This window comes from Anas acuta, chromosome Z, assembly GCF_963932015.1.
Source record: "Anas acuta chromosome Z, bAnaAcu1.1, whole genome shotgun sequence".
NCBI lineage: Eukaryota > Metazoa > Chordata > Aves > Anseriformes > Anatidae > Anas > Anas acuta.
Window position 1 is genome coordinate 11,864,604 of NC_089017.1, and position 13,376 is coordinate 11,877,979.

The window sequence follows — 13,376 nt, forward strand, 5'->3', positions numbered from 1 at the left end:
TCAATAATGCAGAAAGGTCCCTGCATTTATGCTTTTACATCATCTTGGCATCATGACAGATAACAGGCTGGAAGACCTGTAGAAATTTATGCAGAGTGTAAGTAAATCAGATCTTCCACTTGTTGATTTTCCAGCGCCGCACACCTTCATGCTCCCATCCATGTCCTCCAAGACAAGTACTCTTTGACAAAGGGGGATGGGGAGGGCAGTGGGAGGGAAAAAAAGGCTGTGGTGGCTGTCTTACTGTTTTAAGATATGACAGAGCTGGTCGATGGTTCCAAATAGCTCTTCTTCCTGAAATGGGTGGTGGGACAGGCAGGTGTGAAGCGTCCTTCCTTGTAAGAGAGATAAGAAAACCTGATGTTCACCTGATTCAGCAGTTAGGTATGCAGCACGTTTTTGTGAGGCAGATTTTATCTACCAAAAAACCGTGTGGCTGGATTAGTGCTGGACAAGTCTACATAGAGGTCTGTGGCTAAGTTCTGCCTGCACGCAGGAATTGGGCTGCTAGTACAGTCAGACCTAGGATCTAGCTTTGTCAGGGATTGCCCAAGGGAAACATAGAGGTTATTTGTTTTGAGTGACTGTACATTATGTCCTATTTAGGATGGGCTTCTGCCTTTCTCACCAAGTTACCACAGATAAAGCATCAAAGCAGTCCAAGGGCATGCTGAGTATCTGTGCAGGATTCCTTCTCAAGTCTTCCTTGCAGCTTGTTGTTTGGTAATAGTACATCCCACCCTTACCTGATGCTGCAATGGGAAGGAAAAACAAACAAACAAACAAACAAATAAACCAAAAAACAACAGTTACTAAACGACTCTTGAGTGAGCTGGGTTTTTTTGTTTTGTTTTTTGTTTTTGTTTTTTTTTTTGACACTTGCAGTATAGCCACAAAGCAACGGAAGAGGGAGAAAGCAAACAGGAAGCTCAATTTAGAGGAACCGTTGAAGTAAAGAATCTAACAGCCTTTTAAGACTTTCAGTCCTGTAAAATTTTTACCAGGACTTCATTATTCCCCAAGTACTAATGCTGGATTTTTAGATCACAGAAAGTGTTGGAGTTTGTGATAGCAAATTATGAATAAACTAAATATTGGGGGCATTCAAACAAAAAAAAATCAGTTCTCATATTTGCCTTTATTTTGAAACACTGACAAACAAGCAATTAGGAGTTTAAGGAAAAGTATCTCTATTTAAACTTTCAATAATAAGACTAATCTGTGCTGTCTATTAATACCCAAGGTATTTTCTTCTTTCTCTAGCTATCTCTTTTCTCTCCTTTCTAGATTGAAATTTTGACTTGCTCACATGGTAATTAGTTGGCAAATATGACAGCTGTATTGGAACAAGGATTTTTACTTTGACCTGTACTCTGGATTACAACTAAACATTTATGTTGATAAAACCTCTATTAGAGGGGAAACTGCTGGTTTGTTCATCTGGAAGTTTTTTGATGAAAGTTTTAATGGCAGAAAGAAAGTAAATGGATCTCTGAAAATTGCTGTGATGCTATTGATTATTGTCTGAAGAAAAATCCAGTTGACAATTCATTACACTTCACTTCCTACAGCATCTTTTGTGTAACAACTAACCACATGTTCTCAAAGCATATTTATTGGTGTTCATTTATTTCTGCTAATATCTAAAACAGCAAAGTAACCAAGAGACATACCTGATCCAGCTGTTTCATTTGCTGAAGGCATGCTGTGTAAAGTCAGCTCATGATGTGAAACGGTAACTAAGCAAGAGCTGACTCAGTGCCCGACCACCCTCTGGGTGCAGAACCTTTCCCTAACCCCAGCCTGACCCTCCCCTGTCCCAGCTCCATGCCGTTCCCTCGGGTCCTGTCGCTGTCCCCAGAGAGCAGAGCTCAGCGCCTGCCCCTCCGCTCCCCTCGTGAGGGAGCTGCAGGCCGCCATGAGGCCTCCCCTCAGCCTGCTCTGCTCTGGGCTGAACAAACCAAGGGGCCTCAGCCTCTCCTCATACATCTTCCCCTCCAGACTCTTCACCATCTTTGTTGGCCTCATTTTGACACTCTCTAACAGTTTTATGTTTTTCTTATATGGTGGCATCCAAACACCCACACAGTTCTGGAGGTGTGGCCACCAGCATAGAGGAGAGCAGGACAAATCTCTTCCCTCACCTGGCTAGCAGTACCGCACCTGATGCACCCCAGGGTACAGTTGGCCTTTTTGGCTGCCAAGGCATATTGCTGGCTCATGTTCAGCTTGCTGTCAACCAGAACCCCCAGATCCCTTTGCACAGGGCTGCTCTTCAGACTCTTATTCCTTACTCTGTAGGTATATTCAGGGTTGCCCCCTTACAGGTGCAGAATCTAGCACTTGCTGTTGTTAAACTTCACATGGCTGGTGATTGCCCAGCCCTCTGATTTGTCAAGATCTCTCCGCAAGGCCTCTCTGCTCTTGAACGAGTCAAGAGTTCCTCCCAGTTTCCTCCCAATTTAGTGTCATCCACAAACTTTCTTAGTATACTTTCAAGTCCTGCATCCAAGTCATTTATGAAAACGTTAAAGGGAATTGGCCATATACCTTAAAACCACTGGTAACATTTGTTTATAGATGCTTGCTGTAGATGCTATCCTACATCTAGATGGGATGAAGTAAAAATGCTGAATGCATGTTTCTGAAAGCCAAAGCTAGTGCAAGCCATTGAATGCACGTACAAGACAACAAAACTGAATTTTATTGTCTTCCCCAAACATTTGTCTTTGGCTTGCTCTCTCTAAAGGATTTAACTGAGCTGACCTCTTGGCTGGATTTTAAATTACTGGCTGATTATGCAATCTGCATACTCTGCAGTTGCCTACTCTGCAATGTCTGGATACTCCTGAGTGGCTGAGTCCTGTTACCTCCTAGCAGGCAATTTGCAAGATTAAGCATATAATCCCTATTGAGAATTCTGTCATTTATGAAACGCTTGCTAGGATCTGCACTGTCTTAAAACAAAAATTTGTGTTGTTCTTAAATTTTAGTTTGCTATCACTAATGATTTTAGAGATTGGCAATGCTTATCATACATGATATGACATTTTTTGTTATTGTAAGGGGGTTGATATTGCACAGGGTTGCACATTAGGTGGTGTGGGTCACCTCAGATGTCTTCATTCAAGTGGCAAAGGTACCTATAATCAGACACTGGCAAATAAAAGTCAGCCAAGTAGATTTTCGACTAGCAGTTCTTTTTGTTCCCCTCCTCCCCAGTAGCCCGAATAAAACACAGCTTAGGCTGAAACCTTTTGTAGAGAAAACTAAAAGCTTTTCTACAATCTGTTAATGTAGAAGTTCATTGTGATACCAATGTATGCCACCCGATCTGTTACAGTTTAACACAGAAGGCAGCTAAACACCACACAGACACTTGCTCACTCCCCTTTCCCTAGTGGGGAGAGAGAATTGAAAACAAAAGTGCAAGAACTGGTGGACTGAGATAAGGACAGGCTAATATGAAAGGAAAAAGAAAAAAAAAAAAAAAAAAACCATACACAGCTACAAAAAACACAAAAGCAAGTGATGCACAATGCAATTACTAACCACCAGTGACTGATGCCCAGCCAGCCCCTCTTGGCCCTCCTGGCCACTTCACCCCTGTTTTATTGTTCAGTATGATGCCACATGGTGTGTGGGCATCCTGGGCCAGCTGTCTTGGTTCTGTCCTCTCCCAGCTCCTGGTGCGCTCCCAGCCCCTCCCTGGCAGGACAGCAGTAGGAGCTGAAACGTCCTTGGCTCTGTGCAAGTGCTGTTCTGCAACTAAAACATGGATGTGTTATCAGCATTATTCTCATCCTAAATCCAAAGCACACCACCACACCAGCTACTAGCAAGAAAATTATCCAGCCAAAACAGGACACTATCACAAGGTTTGTTTTGCAGGTTGGTTGCTTCAAAATGTGCAGAAAATATTCTAAATGTCTCAAGCAAGACCAGCTTTTGAGGGAAGTGATATACTTCATTACAGTAATGTACCTGGAAAAAGTAAACCAGCCTTTGATCTGAATACAATTAGGGAACAGTTATTATGCATAACGTTAACTATGCTGAAGGCATTCAGTGTCAACTGCTGCTTTAATAACATGAAAAAGAAGATCACCTCTGATAATTCTTTTTCATGAATTCTGCATTTTCCAACCATTCAGACTCTTAAAAAATAGTTTCTCTTTTGTTGCAAAGATAAAAATCACAAGAGTCCTATGGACAATGAACTACACAGGGGAAAGTCTCCTCTGTTGTTCTGCTGTACTTGCTCAATTATTATTAGTAGTGGTCATTGGAGCAGTAAATAGTCTGGTGGAGCTGAGGTCTTGTTTACATCATTGAAATTAGGCTATGTGTGGTTTCCTGCTCTGGGGAAGTAATCTGTGTGTCTACAGGAGATAATGCTCTTCTGGCTTTTTCTGTGTTTTTGGTGACCGCTTGTTGACTTTGCCTAATTCAACTGACCTGTTTTATAGCTTTACTGCACTGCATTTTTTTCAAGTAGTCCAGACAAACCTAGTTTCTTTTTTCTTTTCTTCTCTTTTTTTCTTTTCTTTCTTTTCTTTCCTTTCTTTTCTTTTTCTTTTCTTTTCTTTTCTTTTCTTTCTTTTCTTTTTCTTTTCTTTTCTTTTCTTTTCTTTTTCTTTTCTTTTCTTTTCTTTTTCTTTTCTTTTCTTTTCTTTTCTTTTCTTTTCTTTTCTTTTCTTTTTCTTTTCTTTTCTTTTCTTTTCTTTTCTTTTCTTTTCTTTTCTTTTCTTTTTTCTTTCTTTTCTTTTCTTTTTCTTTCTTCTTTTCTTTTCTTTTCTTTTCTTTTCTTTTCTTTCTTTTCTTTTCTTTTTTCTCTCTCTTCTCTTCTCTTCTCTTCTCTTCTCTCTTCTCTTCTCTCTTCTCTTCTCTTCTCTTCCCTCTTCTCTTCTCTTCTCTTCTCTTCTCTTCTCTTCTCTTCTCTTCTCTTCTCTTCTCTTCTCTTCTCTTCTCTTCTCTTCTCTTCTCTTCTCTTTTCCTTTCCTTTCCTTTCCTTTCCTTTCCTTTCCTTTCCTTTCCTTTCCTTTCCTTTCTTTCCTTTCCTTTCTTTCCTTTCCTTTCCTTTCCTTTCTTTTCCTTTCCTTTCCTTTCCTTTCCTTTCCTTTCCTTTCCTTTCCTTTCTTCCTTTCCTTTCCTTTCCTTTCCTTTCCTTTCCTTTCCTTTCCTTTCCTTTCCTTTCCTTTCCTTTCCTTTCCTTTCGCAACACTGAAGATCAGACCTGAAGGACAGCATAAAATAAGTAACAAGCAATGTGGCCTAAGTCTTATTGATTGTATCCATACAATCAATGCAGGGAAGTCATTTAAGCTAAACAGCACACTATAAATTTATTAGTCATCTTCAGTAAACTTTAAAAAATCTACCTCTAATAGCATTCTTTCATTTTCAAGGCTGTTTTCCATTAATCTCTAAGTATTATTTTAGAAAGAGAAAAGAAGGCTTCACCAAAAACAAAAAAAACAGAAAGCTATGTAACTAAAACTAAGGTATTTATAATTTCAAAATACTGAGTTTCTAAACAGTTCATATTGCTTTTTTTTTTTTTGTATGCTTAGTGTATAGTGAAATTACATTTTCAAGCTCTTCTTTATAAAGAATGTGGCATAGAAAATTAGCTGAAAGTTGTTTTTTTTTTTTTTTTTTCTTTTCTTTTATCATAGAACTGCATAGTGGTGCTTTGTGGAAGGGAGAAGAAGAAGAAAAGGATCACCAAACCTGTAATAAGATCTTCATCTCTTTTACTGACTGCAGAGTTGTTATAGTCAAAAATGAACTATGCTGTGATTTAATCACTTCATAACATTACTGAACACAGGTAAAATGTCCCATCCTTATCAGAACAGAGGCGGAGACTGCAGTCTGTATGAATTACGAACAACTAACGGCAGGTACTCTGATTATCAGTGTTCACTCTCCTAAAACTTATGCATCTATATACATGTTGGCAGAATCACTCTGCATCAGACAGTGCAAACAAATGTACCCTGGAATCTGCAAACTGTAGGAATTTACTTACATCTCTTGTACCATACACTATTTCTAATAAAGAGAAAATTCAGCTTCTTGGTTTATCACAGTGGTAATTCTCATTGCTTTTAATTCGCCCACATGTAACATGTATGTAATAGGTACAGAACTATTTAAATATTCTCTAAAATGAGTGTACTCAAAATTGAATAGGTTGATACTTTAATAAAATAAAAATAAGCATGTTGATCCAAAGGGAGGTAGTGTCTTTTTTCTTTGTGTGGGAAAGAAAACACCATTCTAAAGCAAAACAATTTGCAAATGTTTCTTGTTCTTCACATGTAGGAGGCCTTCTTTCAGAAATCGATTGTTTTTCAGTCTGCAAATATTTTGCTTGGAGTAGCGGAAACTGCATGTAGCAAACAGAGCTTAGACAAAGGAAGGAAAGCTACCAGAACTCTTACAAGGAACTCATTTGTCTGCAGTAAGGAGGAGGATCAAGAGTCAAGTTTTGCATGTCTAGAATTTGTGCAGTATGTATTTGTACATAACCACTTTCCCTTGTTGGCCTTTACAGGCTGACTATGCATCAAATTCCTTCAGTTTCTCTCATGTCTACAGTGTTACACACTTTCTACTCCTGTTCTGGCACTATTTTCATCCAGTGCTGTAAACTGTCCCATGGAAAATGGTCCAATGGGATCTGTGAGAGAGGAACCACTGGGCTGTTGTACAATCATCTTACCTATCCGTGTCATCCTTTTAATACTTAAATTTTATTTGACACTGGTGAAAATGAAGTTAAAGTGCCTTTTTCAGCTGAGTTTATGTCATACCAGAAAGGATCAAAGATGAAGGCGACTTTTTAACAGCAGATTTGATCTGGGAAGTGCTTCCACAAAGGATCCATCAGGCTCATACTATAACTTGTGCAATGTTACCAGTATTTCCAGGGAAAAAATACATATATAAGTGAAAGATGCTTCAAACACGTTAGTGTGTATGTTGTGAATTTCAAAGAAAAAAAAAAAAAAAAGGATGTTAATAGGTAGATTTTACTTTCATGTCGGATTCTGCAGTTGTTAATACATTCTGAAATGTTTCTGTACTGCTGGGGGAGGATTATGCAGAGATGATTTATCCTAACAGTTTTACTTTATAACAATTAAAAATATTAAAGATTCCTTATAAGGAGAAGAATATATAGGGCATATCAGCAGTGAAAAATCTACAAAGGCAATATGAATTTCTTCAGAGATAGCTGACATAAAGTTATCCTAGCTGATCTGTCAAGTTTCCTTCAGGCTTTGCAAATCCCACAGTTGCCCCAAAAAAGCATCTTTTCATTCTTTATTGTTCCAGTTTCCATTGCTTCAGCTTGTTTCACTTCTATTGGTTATGATTGCCACTGGAACCCATACTATACTGTATTGCAGAATTTCAGTTTACAGTGTAAAACTTTTTTCTTTTTTTTTTTTTTTTTGGTAAGTATTGCATATTGATTAATTCAGCAGCAAGTTAGTATTGTTAAGAGAGCTTTTTATAAGGAAAAAAATCATTTTGTTTGTTTTTTAAATAACTCAGAAAAACAGTAAGTAACAAATTACAAATGATATTTGTTAGACTTTAGAAGGCATCTTGCTAGGGGTTGCGTAATTGTTTACTGGAAAATAAGGTTTCAGAGAACAACGTAAAGCAGACTGATGTGAGGATGTTGGGTCATTCTGACTGTTCAGATAACATATATTCCTCTGTCTGACTTCATATATTACTGGAAACAAGTCTGTCAGAGGAAATTGTGTTCTGTGTATATGGACCCCACTCACATGCATGACAACATTTAATTTGTCCTCGTGTCAGCCATGTGGGTAGTGTTAACTCCAGACAGACACTAAGTAGCTCACCTGAGATAACCTGGAAAAAGTGTTACGCTTGACTGTTCTTTCCTAGCTTCTTCTGCTTTGTGTTAGGTTCTTTTTGATTCCGTAGGATAAAGCTGGGTAGAAAAGGCTATTCAGGTTGTAATGAAGAAGTCAGGGACATTCCCTGCTGGCCTATTTTATTCCTCCACTTTCGTTAAGGAGAGAGCAAGCCATGACTATTGTACAGCCGGCTTGTTAGGACTTGGCTAGGGAAGAATTTGATTTGCCCACTCTACAGATGGGGGCAACTGGCACAGGTTGCAAGGTGACCATGTAAGTCTACAGTAAGTGTGAATCTGATGATTTTCAAGTAAGCAGAAGTTTGAATGCTTTTATACATTGGCATTATGTAGGCAATCAGATTCCATGTACGGCTGACCTGAAAAACTGCTGTTGTGTAACAGGTTTGTTATCCTCTAGGATTTCTGCAAGGAATTTGAACGTTTGTAGATCTCCAGGACTTGACAGTTACAGATCTACTGAACGTAGAGCTACCACAGTATATCAACTAGGAAAAGGCTATTTTTGAAGCTGAAGCTTCTAACAGAGATGTCATTTCTGGGTTTTACAGATAGATACTGTCCAGCTTTATTGTAAAAGTGGTATGCTCACTACTACGTTGGACTGTTCTAGGATCTTTAGAAGAAAAATTTCGGTTACACTTTCTTTCTGGTACAGACTTAAACCTTCCTGAATGCTTCATAAAATTAGATAAAGCTCCTCACAAAGTTGCAAACTCAAAGCCTATTAATTCAAAATTACGTCAAAGTTTTTTCTTCTCTTTTCTTTCTGCCTGAAATCTGTGACTAGCATGGTTGGAAAATACATGATCCTCTTTTCATATGCCTTTCTTAGTCACTGTTCTACTCAAACTTTGTAAGGGAAAAACAGACTCTTGTATGAGTATGGACAAATCCTGCATCATCTACTATATCCCAGTTACTCAGTGCAGCAGCACATCTCACTGTTTCTAGAGCTTCTCTGAAGCACCATTCTTGATCAGTGGAAGAGAAAACAGTTCTAAGGCAGCTCTTATTACAGTAGTGTATTTTCAGCAGTTTTGTGCTACAAAACTTGCTCTGCCCACCAAAACTCCACAAAACTTCCTTCTTAGTAGAAAAACAAACAAAACAAAACAAAACAAAATGGATTCATGTGCATGTATTACTTTTTTTAGCAGTTTCCCCCTTATGCTACATATTAATTCTTGAAGATGTTTGCACTCTTTACCAGACCTTCATGCTTTGCGATGTCTCGGGTAGAAGTACTGCAGGTGTTACTACTGGAGAAACAGAGACACTTGCAAGGAAATTCCATCTGTAGATGGTCTTGGACTATGGAACACAATATGTTCCATATAGCATGTTATTTAATCTCATGAATGAGCAGACTGAGTGATGGGCTTTCAATTAGTTAATTTCGCTCTTGTTTTTTGCAAACTGCAAAAATTAATCTATTTTCAAGTATTCTTTGATGTTAAGATGATGTCAGAGTACAGGGGTCACTGTTACTGTCCACATTTTCTTAAAACATACATTGCATAATGTTTTATAACACATGAAAAAAAAAAAAAAAAAAGAACACTTTGAGCTTTTCAAAAGAGGAACTTTTCAAAAGAGAACAGGATCTTGTAATGGCAACCTGAAGGCAACTGAAGCCGGATACAACATGGTTTCCAATTCTTTGTCTGTATGCCAAGTATGCAGCTTATCTGATTCACAGTATGACTGTCCACATTTAGTCCTAAACAGGCATCCTCTGTAGTTAAAAAAAAAGTAAAGGTCTGGGCTTTCTAAAAGGAAGCAAAATACAAAAGGGACATATCTGACAAAAGGACTGGATTTCTCTGGGAACTGACCAAATATTTCTCCAGAAGATTTCTACTGAGAACAGCACTGCTATCAAGTAGCATTTTTTTTCTCTTATTCAGATAATGACTTTGTGCAGCATTTGCTACTTTTCTGCTCCTGCAGCAGAAGTTAGAGAATAATGTTTATTGTCTGCATATTTGTTTCTTTCTAGACATATTTGTCTGCTTTCTAGACGGTATGTACATGTGGTGGCTTTTGCCTTTTTTTTTTTTTTAGTGTGTTTATGAGTGTAATTTCAATGCAGAAGTAAAATCCTTAGCTCTATTTATTACTGGAAAAGATGAGATCAAGAAATATGAGCATCATTCCCTTAATGCTAAAACATTCTAAGTTTATATAGTATTCTTATCATTATTGCACTTCTTCCTGCATAGATGTAGAGGGAAAATGCTGCGTGTACAATGCTAACAGATCTTGAACTGCAGTAACAAAAAGCAGCTGATAGGAAACTGCATTAGGTTCTTCACAGCGTCTCTGAGGCAGCAGTTAGACTGGCAGTAGGCACTGACCAGAGAACAGAAGGGATCACACTAAACAGTAGCGTTTGATTCACTGTCAAATTAGAAACAGTCAAATCTCGCCCAAAGTCCACATACTTCTGGCACGGATGAACTTGGACTTGAGTGCAGGTTTGGGCCTGTATCTGGAAGGCAGTGTAGACATATCCAAAACAAACCACGTTTATATAAAATCCAACTAACAAGGAATATGCAAATCAGGCCTAAAGCAAAACAAGAAAAGTTTATCCAATGCAGAATTATTTTTTTGTATGATAACGACAAGTCATTAGTTTCTTTTCAAAGATAACAGTAGTCTGCCCTGGGGCACAACTCTGCCAGGAAGAAAATCTCCTGTTAATAATTCTGCCTCATTATCCCTAGCCAACGTTACTGCTGATATTAACATACTGACTTGAAGAGAGGTTGGATGGGTGGTAACAGATACTTTATTTTGGGGAAAGAAGGTGGTCTCTGCTCAGCTGGGAACTAAATTGACTTTCATCACAGTGAATCTTCCATTAAACATATTTTTAAATTAGAGTCTCTGCTTTACAACTCAGTACACTCTGTTAAACTAACAAGACGGGAAAGTACAGATATCTGCAACAATTAACTGGTGGGTTAAACATGTCTATAATATAAATGAATGATACATGCTAATCAAAAGCCTTCACTTTAATGACAACTGAGAGTAACTTCCATCTGTAATTCATACAGAATCTGTCCTTCTCTGTGAGTATTCACCAATTTTTGTTACAAATATTTATCATCACTCTGACAGAAAATTAGAATAGAAAAAGTACAGGCTTTGACCTCTTTGCACTTCCTGTGGCACATTATGTAGGGCACCTTAATGCTTTCTGGTTAGAGTAGTGCATGTCTGGACCTGATTTCTGACTAGCGAGCTGGAGGGATATCCTATTCCTGGCACGCCATCTAGTTTCCTCTGCAATTATGACTAGAAATCCTCTCTGAGTAGAGCCAGCCCTCGTCTCCCCCATATTCCATGTAAATTGGGATCTCCTGAATCCCAGCTCTAAGCAACAGAGGCACAGCTTGCAGCAAGCAGCCTGGCTGCCTGGCTACCCTGCAGACTGGCTGTGTTTGGACAAAAACTGTGAGGAGCCCAAGCTCTTATACCTGGTCCAGGAACTTTATTATTCCATTTTAAAGCCATCTTCATCCAAAAACAGATGTGCAGTTTCTTTTCTTTTAGTTAGGACTTCTCTAAAAATGAATATTCCAGTTGTTTTTAAAAGTGCTAAAATTATCTTCATGTAGAGTGGAAGAATGTTCTGGCATTAAAAGCTTAGAAATACAACAAAACTTCATGGTGCATTATATTGAGCACTGAACACTTTTACGACAGTAACAGCATTGCTGAGACTGGCTGTTTTTGCACTGCTGACCTGCAAGATTAAAGGAGAGGTGATAATTCTCTGGAGATACCTAACCTATGGTCTAGTTTTTAATGTTAAAAAAAATATATATATCATTACTTCTTGATAGAAGATCCTGCATGTTTGGTTGTTTTAGGAGATATTTTTTGTTGTTGTTGTGAGTGTGGAGGGAACAGGAGTGAGGTGAGACTGATTGTGGTAAATAACAGTCATAACATAAATGTTCCTAATAACTGAATTATACTGATAATATGGAGCTTCTGAAGTGTCAATTTTCTCTGTCTTGCATTATATTGTTCTGCTGAGTATTGCATAAAACTGTTGAAGCTATAATACAGTGTACAAGACATTTTAAAAATGAGTATTTTATTGAACAGGTAGTTTTAAAGGAGGAGTGGAGAGTTTACAGTCGAAACAGAGGGGAAAGGCTAGAATAAGAAAGGAGCTGTGTGTGTTTTTATAGGGGTCTTCTACTCCTAGATCTGACTGCAGTTTCAGTATCTTCCACAATGAGCTCTAATAAAGAAACAGAAGTGGCACTTAAGCTTGCAGAGAATTTTATAGGAGGAACAAAAAAAATCATGGTTATGAAGAACTAGTACAACCACGAAGAAACAAAATAAACATTGTTAAACAGAGGGTTTTCAACAGAAGGTTGAAAAATTGAAATATTTTCAATTGTCAGCCCTTGCAATTCGCTCAGTCAAGAGACAAGGACATTGTTAGGATTCAGGATTGCATTTTGGAGTGTCTCATTTCTTCTTGATTGAAAGCTGTATTATGAATATTGGTCATATGACTAGATACAAAAGTGCAAATGTTCTAACATGATCTGTGTGATCTTTTTGCTGTTATTTTCTGATAGTGTTTAAATCACTCAAAGTTTTTCAAGCATTATTTCTCTCTAAAATAGAAAATTGGATTATGATTTTGCTGGATCTGTTTTACATGCTTATAAATCTGCAAGGATACTAAATAGTGAATGCTGGCAAAGAGTGCTTTATGTAGCAATTAATACAAAATGAGGAGATAGCCTTAGAAATGATTCTTTGGCTTTTCCTCGTGAATATTAAAATGTGTTGTTTCAAACATTTGAATGGTACAGTTAATGCTAGTACATCTGCCTAAATGCTACTGATGACATCCCTGTAATCTGGTAATTACCAAAGTAAGACCAAAGTACTTCTAGTTGGTAATTCCAGAGTTTTACTGATGGTGATAAACAAAAATTTCAGCACAGGGGCTTTGGAGAACTTTTCTTTCTTTTAAGAAAGAAAAATAAAAATGGAAAGGTGTGGGTCAGGTTCTTAAAGGTTGCTTGGCACAGCACCCTAAATGTCTTTAAGTGCTAGGTGCTTCATGTTTCAGAAAGCATCTAATGAAACCAGTGGAAAACCTAGGGAAACCTCTTTTGGGAAACAATGGTTGTTCTGTGCCTTCCTATTCCTTTGCATGCCTATCCTTGCTTGTAAAGTCTGCACTTTTTTTTTTTTTTTTTTTTTTTTTCTCTTACTTGCTGTCTGATAAACTTCCCCTTTTCCCTTTATGGTGAGAAAAGTTGTGACCTGAGAAAGTAAGATGTGAGTCCATTTTTCCTGTCTTTGCTGGCACTAAATTCTCTCTCTGTTTACAATTCAAATGTGGTTCTAGATTTCATCTCAATGTTTCATTTTCTCAGAGCAGGGAAATTCATGTACT